The sequence below is a fragment of the Polyodon spathula genome, chromosome 13 (genome assembly GCF_017654505.1).
Source record: "Polyodon spathula isolate WHYD16114869_AA chromosome 13, ASM1765450v1, whole genome shotgun sequence".
Classification (NCBI taxonomy): domain Eukaryota; kingdom Metazoa; phylum Chordata; class Actinopteri; order Acipenseriformes; family Polyodontidae; genus Polyodon; species Polyodon spathula.
The window spans coordinates 23,807,352-23,815,689 of NC_054546.1; the positions used below are offsets into that span (position 1 = coordinate 23,807,352).

Sequence of the window (8,338 nt, forward strand, 5' to 3'; positions counted from 1 at the left end):
ACCCATGTGTGATACTTGGACTCTAACAGTAGACAAGTAAGTGTCATCCAGTCCAATGAGCCGTCAGAACGTTTTAGAAAAAGAAAAAACCTCCTATTCATTTTTAGTACTTTGTCCCATTACGTGGTTCAGTGACTAAATTTCTATTTAAATAACTGCAGTCAGACACTCAGTCTAATGTTGCCACTAACTGACTCACTGCGAGTTCCTGAGCAAGTCACTTAATCTCCTTGTGCTCCATCCTACAGATGAGATGTTAAATCAATGTCCTATTGTAAGTGACTCTGCATATAATGCACAGTTCACAGGCTACCCCTGTAAAGCCCTTTGTGATGGTGGTCCACTATGAAAGGCGCTATATTATTATTACTATTATTAGTTATGAACACTTCAGTTACATAAAAGTTGTCAATACATTCTGGGACTTCATATTAGTTCCAGTTAGTACAGTACTATAACTGTTTAGTCTATGGAAATTGTTAAACTAACTTAGTTCCATGCTTTAGTATCCTTACTTTGGGTTTGTTGTAATTGAGAGTATTTTACAACACAGCTGAGGGCTATCTTGATCTGCCAAGTTCATTGCAATCGGTATTTAACTTGCATACTAGTTTAGTACTGACCTCCGTACTAACCATGGGATTATCCCCAGTTAGTATGCTGCTTTCAGTTTGTTTCAGTTGACCAGAGATATTTAATAGATTTAGGTTTTTGTTGTTTGTTTGTTTTGTTTTTAAAAGGAGAGAAGATTGTTTACATTTTATGTTTATTTTTGGTCTTTTTTTTCCTTCCTGCTGCCAGTCAGACAAGTACAAACTACTGCTATTATTAAAGGACTTATATAACTAGTTACTACGTCTTTCATATACAGTAAGCAGGATAGAGTAGCAATTTGGATTTTAGCACTTTTTCTGTATAAAATGCATCAACAGACCATTATTGTACACCCAATGCTACTATTTTTCATATCGCTTTACTATTTTTATACATTTACGTACATTATTTATAGGGCTTTTGAGTTTCAGTGTTTTACTACGACAGTGTTTTACGAAGACTTATGATTTAAAAGGCCCATTTAATTGTTTGATTCACAGAAAGAAAAAAAACACAAATTAAATCAATTTTACAATTGACACGAATGGCCTAATAGGTATCAACTGCATTTTTTAATTCGAATAGAAAAGTTGTTATTTTTATATAGCGCCTTTCACAGTGGACCACCATCACAAAGCGTTTTACAAGATATTAGACTAGGTTGTGTGAACTATGCATCAGCTGCAGAGTCACTTACAACAACGTCTCACCCCAAAGACGGAGCACATGGAGGTTAAGTGACTTGCTCACAGTGAGTCAGTGGCTGAGCTGGGATTTGAACCGACAACCTCCTGGTTGTAAGTCCATTTCTTTAACCACTGGACTAAACAGCCTCCTTGAGTTACAAAACTTACAGAGCTGTAAACATGTAGCCTTATTTCCCTTTCTAATCAAATGTATAATCACAAAATAATCACAAAATAAACAAGACTAGACTTTTACTGAGCCATAACCATACTGAGTATTAAATCCTCTCAGATACAAAATGTTTCATGAATTGCAAACTTGATATAATTTATTAAAAAAGCAGTCCTTAATAAAATAGTCTGTAAAACTGTCAGTTTCTGAGATCAGAGTTAATGTTATTGGAGATGCATTTGTCAGAATGTGAAGTTTGTTACTCTGCCTGATCTCCAAAAGGACAGGAATCTGGCTTCATGCTGGACCAAAGTCCCATGGTATCCCATGATCCTTTGGGTTGTGTTTGACAGGAAGTAACAAAATGGCATGCCTTTCATATTAGCATATTTGTTTGTTAATACCATTAAGTGTCATAGTATGTATTCATAGTGAATACATTCAGTTTCCCAAATGCACCGAACTGCAACATTATCCATAATATACAGTCTAGTCTTTTTACAAAGGACTCCACCCCCCCCCCTTTCTAAATTACTTTGTATTGGGGGGGGGGGGGGGGGGTGTTAAATAATTAGACCCTTCATGTTCCAATCTTATGAACTAAGCTTTACATTTAGTTAACAAAATATCAATAATTACAGTAAATCAATTAAATAATTATAATCAACATACATATATGTGATGAACCAAGAATACCTGCAAAACAAAACAGAAAATGTATATACGTGTACATCATATCTCGTGTACGCGTACCATCATATCTACATGTAGAAAACACTTTTATACAGAAATGTACTACAATCGATATCAATCAGAATGATACATACGTAAGCATAATTCAGCATCAGTGTTTGTTATTTAGGCAGGCTACTCTCTACACCCGACTAGGAGTGGTACTACATAAACTTATGACATAACCCGTTAGTTATTGTGTGTTATTAAAACCCAGCATGTATGTTAACAAACAACGCTACATTTTAAACAACTGTCACACCTCCTGGACAAAAATCAGAAATGTAAATAAACGAAGAAAACAATACTCTACCTGTATGGATCCAAATCCAAAATGGCGACCTGGTCAATTTCAGCTGATTTACTCAGCAATATGACAATAAATGTTTAAATTACCGCATACGCAAAACAAAATGCTCTAAAACATTTAATCAGCTAAAACGTTCACATTTCAATAAACGGAATACGTGGAAAAACTTCAAATCATTCGTTTGAAGCAGTAAGTTTTAAGATTAGATATTTAACTCTACTAGCCGGCTCGCCTGCTGCACTTGGTAAACCAATGACGTGGTAACACAGGATATAGTCTGCCGAACTGCTGCCTGAAGATCGTCCTGACAGACAGCCTTGACAGCCAATCGCACTGAAGGAAGAGACCGCGGGTCGTGAAATGCTAGCTTTGAAAATTAATTTAAAAAGGCAAATTATGGAAAGGTCAGCGGTCAGTAAAGAGTACGTTTGGTGAAGTTGGGATTTCCATTGGTGGAAACCCAAAGGGGTACCATTTGATTGAAGAAGGTCCGCAGCTATTGCAGAAAGAAATCATTAGGGGTTTAAGGTTCGTCTCAGGATGGGCGGGCTTTACAGGCCGATTCAAAACTTGGTTGAGGCGTATTGCCCTGTAAAAAACATGACTGGCGAAGCCAACACAATCTGCTTTGAATACCGTACACACACTTCCCTGAACGCTGAAAACCTTGACACGGACTAGTGCAGTCTGTAGCTGGAACAGCAAGTAGCTCTGGGAAAATGTGTGCTGGATCGTGCTTTTATAGGCCTACTGAAGTCACCTAGTATTTTTGGTGGCGTTATACTTTATCAGTACTGCGAGTGACTGTTATTTATTATTATTATTATTATTATTATTATTATTATTATTATTATTATTATTATTATTATTTAGTATTTATTGTTGAAATGCCCTGTATTGCTGTTGTTGTTTTTTGCAGAACTTCTTATGGTGATACCATGAGATAAAACTATAATGTGTGTAAAAATTAGTATCAGTGTTTTAATTTCTAATTTGCTTTCCAAGTTTGAAGAATCATACATAAACCCTGCCATCTGCAAGTACCAACAGAAGAATGTATGTTTGGCTCACTAACTTTGTAAGCAGGATTCAAGAGTTTTGAGAGGAGATCAAATAACCTACTTTGGGGAATATAAAACAACTGGAATATCAACAGATGCTTTGTGATGAAGCAGCATATACAGAAGGCTGAACTATGGAACAATGGAGACACCATGCAAACCTTTATTCCAAACCTGTAACTGTACTAACGATAGGTTTTTACCTGATGACAACCATCACCGAATGGGAAGAGCCTCTCTGACCGTCAATCACTGAGCATATATACAATAGCTGCCCTATCAGGGCCCTGCTTTGAGGTGGAAGTCCCTCCCACCTCCTGTTGAAGCGGGGACACGACCTCAAAGGGTAATGGTTGTCATTCTCTTTTCAGGGAACCAGGGTTATGGTAAACATTCCCTTTAAATTCGAATGACAACCATTACCGAATGGGAAAGCTGTACCAAAGCTGTCATGGCTCCAGATTACCGACAGTACAGCCCCAACGGCAATACCATCAGAGCCCACATGACCCCTAAGGGCATGCCGCCTGCAAAACTCTAGAGCCCAGAGAGGATCTCTTTCGGTTTGTAACATCAAGGCGGTAAAAACGCACAAATGTCTGACTTCCTGTCCATGTAGCAGCATTGCATAACTCATCTAAGGAGGCACCATGAAGGAAAGGAAGTCCTGGCATAAGGGGAGGGCGTGCTGTGGTGCCCTCTCTGCTGGAGGAAGCAGTTTCCCTTTCCCTCCTGTTCCGCCAGCCAGGGGATGTCCTTGGCTGCAGCTGTACATTGCATTAGCACCTGGAACTCCTCCCTCTGTGACACGTGTGGTAAGGGCGGCAGGGTGCTCCCCACTGTGGCCTGCCCAACAGAGGTGGCTGGGTCTGAGACGTCCGACCTGAACGCCATGAAGGACAGCTCGCCTGGGCTAGGGGATCTAGGCAGAGGGGATGGGGAACGAGACTGTAGGGGCTGGGGCTGCCCGGTGGTAGGGGGAAGCCTGCCCTGAGATTTCAGTAGGGTCTCTAGCATGGTCTGCTGGGCCCTTACAGTCTTTGCCAGCTCCGCAAGGCGCCACTCGGCTAAGCTTGGGCACCTTCGAGGCGACAGAGGTGATCATCTGCAGCTGCGTAGGGAAGGGGAGCGGTGCCTGCGTGGCAACCTCCTGTTCCCTGGGGAAGGGGAGCAGTGCCTGCGCAGTGACCATTTGTCCCCTGGTGTGCGTCCCTTCAAGTGGTACTGCCTCGGCGGTGACCATCTCGCCTTCCCTAAGAGGTGTCTGTGCCTCTGTACCGGTGGTGGCGAAAGGGAGGGTGACCCAGTTGTGCGGGAGAGTTCCCTGGCACTGTAGCAGCAGAGGTCCTGGACGACCTCTACGGAGGCTCTTGGACCACCGATCTCATTCTCCCATGGCTTGAGGAGAGAGACTCTGCTTGTGATAGGGCTGCTGTCCGTCGCTTAGTTCTCCTCGAGAACTTCCGACATAGAGAGCAGTTCAGCTCACCTGCCAGTGCTTTGATCGCATGCTCTGGCCCTAGGCACCTGGCGCAGGATCGGTGCTCGTCCTGCCTGGGCAGTTTCGCCGCACAACGGTCACATTGGTGGAAATCAGCGGAGGACCCAGTCAACTGGACCGACATGCTTTGCAGGTGTTTTAAGCTGCTATGCTCGATGAGCAGCCTGCAGACGCTTTCAAAACAATTCACCAGGGCTGAATCAGCAGGTGCCGGGATCAGCGACAAGGCAAGCATTGTAGGTGCGGGGTTCGGCATTGAACATGCAAGGTTGGTGCCAAGTCGATCAGTGCCAAGGTCGGAGCTGACCTGACGTGTAGAGCGGTCGGTGCCGGGTTGCAGACGGCCTCGAAGAAGTTCACTGGTGCCTAATCAATTGGTGGGTGAAACGGCACCGAGAAAAGCACTGTCGATGCTGAGACAGTCGGTGCCGAGTGGACCTGTTCCAAGGTTGGTGCCAATGGTAGGCACGGTCGGGACTGAGCTGTAGGCGGCACCGAAGATGTTTACACCAGTGTCGAGTCAATCGGGACCAGGTAGGCTCTGTTTTCTGAACCTCGCGATCGGTGGGAAAAACTGCAGTCGATGCCGGGTGTGTAGCCGATTCAGTCACAATGGCCGCTCGCTAATCCCTTGAGGGGTCAAAACCAGCTCTAGTCAGAAAACTGATGCGAGAATATAGCAAGAGCACTATTTAGACATGCTCAAAGCACGATTTTACCGTGGAATTCATTTTTTAATTTGTGGATAAATCCAACAAATCGGTCAAATTCGGTAGCAGAAGCAAAAGCTATCCATGACCTGTCTCACTGGTGATGTGCTACTGTGAGGATGTTCCTCTTCAACAGGAAGTGGGAGAGACTTCCCCCTCACAGCAAGGCCCTGATAGGGAAGCTTTTGTATATATGCTTAGTGATTGATGGTCAGAGAGCTCTTCCCATTCGGTAATGGCTGTCATTCGAATTGAAATGGATCAACCTGCAGACACCATGCAAGCAGTGTTCCAGATAAGGTTATGGGTATGGGAGTAACTTACCATCTAATTTGAGCACTGAGAGAGTGAAATGTATTTTCAAGGTGTATCCCGATAAATACTGTACAGGCATTAAAAAAAGCCATTTTAACTGTAATGTTACTTTGAACTTCTGTAGAACCACACATGTGTTCTACAAGGTTCTTTATCGGCTCAGTGCATTTTTTTTCACACGACTCTGCAAAGTAATTACATTACTTATATTTTAACCTTAAATTCTTAAACTCGGTGAATAAGTAAACACTTCAATATGAAGCCATACAGGTAAATAAAATAGCAAATATAATAATAATTAATAATTTACAAAACAGTTTGTTTAATATTATAGGCATAGCTGTTACCTCTGACGATGGTTCCAGTTTGATCTGTAGCTGGACTGGGGTGTTTATGCTTCAACCTGTGTAGCTTTAAATTTTTCTTATTCTTGCTGTGATTGGCTGCAAAGACAACAGGGCTAGCCAGAGATTGGATAATGTTTATTGGTTGTTTTTTTTTTTCTTGTGTACAGTTTCCTAGTGACTGAAGACATTGTATTCTGGGAGATGTGATTGCAGTGGACGTTTTAGGGGAGGAAGTCAAGCTGTGCAGCAAAATTGCTGTGCATATTTTTACACATTAAATTTAAATTTAGTGCATATTTCTGATTTTTGAATGGGGAAAAACAGCAGGTATGCAGCTTATCTAGACAGCTGCATGTAAGCCTTTAGTCCAAACCTGTAACTGTATTAACTACCCTGCAGACACCGTGCAAGCCTTTAGTCCAAACATGTAACTGTACTATTAGAATTCCACTTTGCTAACAAAACTGAAATCCATCCTTTCACAAAGACTGGCATGAGTTATCTTTTTCCTTTGTATCAGCTTGTCTCTCTGACATAAATGTGGGTGCAGCAGAACTTACCCTGGTAGGATTCTGGCAAGACAGCATCTTTCAAGAAAACCCTCCCTTGCTGTTGAACCCCATCTTTCTTTGACCCTGCAGTGTTACCACATCATGTCCCCTGCAGTGTTACCACATCATGTTCTGGACAATGGTGTGTCTCCCCAATGTCTGAGGCCTTTGTGCGATTGAGTATTGACTTATGCATTGCCTTGCTTCATAGTCTGCCTGGTACTTTTTGGCTAGACTTTAATTTGTCCGGAATGCTGCTGCCCATGTTTCAGACAAACACATCACTGTGTGTCTGAGCTCTTGCTATAGGTCTGTAGCACCTCAATTTGCACCTTAATTATCTCAGAAGGAATATAGTGGAGGTGCTCATACCTACTGTGGCTGCATACATATGCCACATTTCACATTTGTGCGTAAGTCTGGAGAACAGCTTGTCCAATTGTCATTCCAACTTGACATCAATGTTATTTTGGTTAAGTTGAGAACATGAGATTCAGAACACTTCATTTTTGAATATATGTGTTACAACTTATTGAATTGTGATTAATTTCTTCACTAATTCACTATTTCTGATATTATATGTCAAGGTCATCAGCATGTTCATTATACTGATAGTTCTGGTTTGGTAGTAATTGTGGTCAATGCAACTATGTAATTTTTTTAAATGAATAATGCCTATTGCTTGTTTTCAAAGCCTTTACTTCAGCCTTTCATTTGTTTTTATAGAAGGCAAACCCTGTTTATTTCACAACAAGTAATCCTAATTTGAAGAAACAGGCAACGTTTCAGGGTAAAGCCAGCTTTAACTGGCCAATGGTAACTAACCCTAGGATGACATTTAAATTAGTTTCAGAATCTCATTTACTGAATAGCAATGGGTTCCATAAGTGTTCTCTAAATAGAACTACTTGATAGAATATCGTATGTGTCATAATTGGAACCCTGTGACAGAGAGAGAAAGAATCTAAGCTGTAAATCTGCCTCACAACTAGAAAGGGCACGTGTAAGTTTGATGGTGTGCTTCCCCCTAGACAGGTCGACTCGATGGTAGACAGAAACCGGAAGTCGGACATCTTGACAGAAGCGTGTAGCTGCACTTATGCAAAATGACTCCCTTGCGATCAGCTGCAGGGCAGGCAGCGATTGGAGAAACCCTGACGGCGGGCTGATTGCAGGGAGGAGTTTGGTAGTAAAAAGGTGGTGCAGCTATGTAAGTATGACCCCTTGCACTAAACACATAACATACAGCAGGAGCTATTGTTTTTGTGAATGGGTTATGTCGCTGTTTTTGTTTGTGTCCTAGAGAAGCAGGAGCTGCTGCCACAGAGCCAGCACTAAACCTTGAGCTCTATTTGTATT

The 8,338-nt window shown here is 42.0% G+C and overlaps 1 protein-coding gene across 5 annotated transcripts in view; it reads right to left on the minus strand.

Moving 5' to 3' along the window:
• The window catches only part of gbf1 (golgi brefeldin A resistant guanine nucleotide exchange factor 1), a 219,916-nt gene extending 217,171 nt beyond the window's left edge, over window positions 1-2,745 (minus strand). For all 5 annotated transcript variants that reach the window (XM_041269438.1, XM_041269440.1, XM_041269439.1 and 2 more), the window contains exon 1: window positions 2,498-2,745. The gene's annotated coding sequence lies outside the window, so the exon portion shown is untranslated. The remainder of the gene's footprint in view (window positions 1-2,497) is intronic.
• Window positions 2,746-8,338: the final 5,593 nt, after the last annotated feature.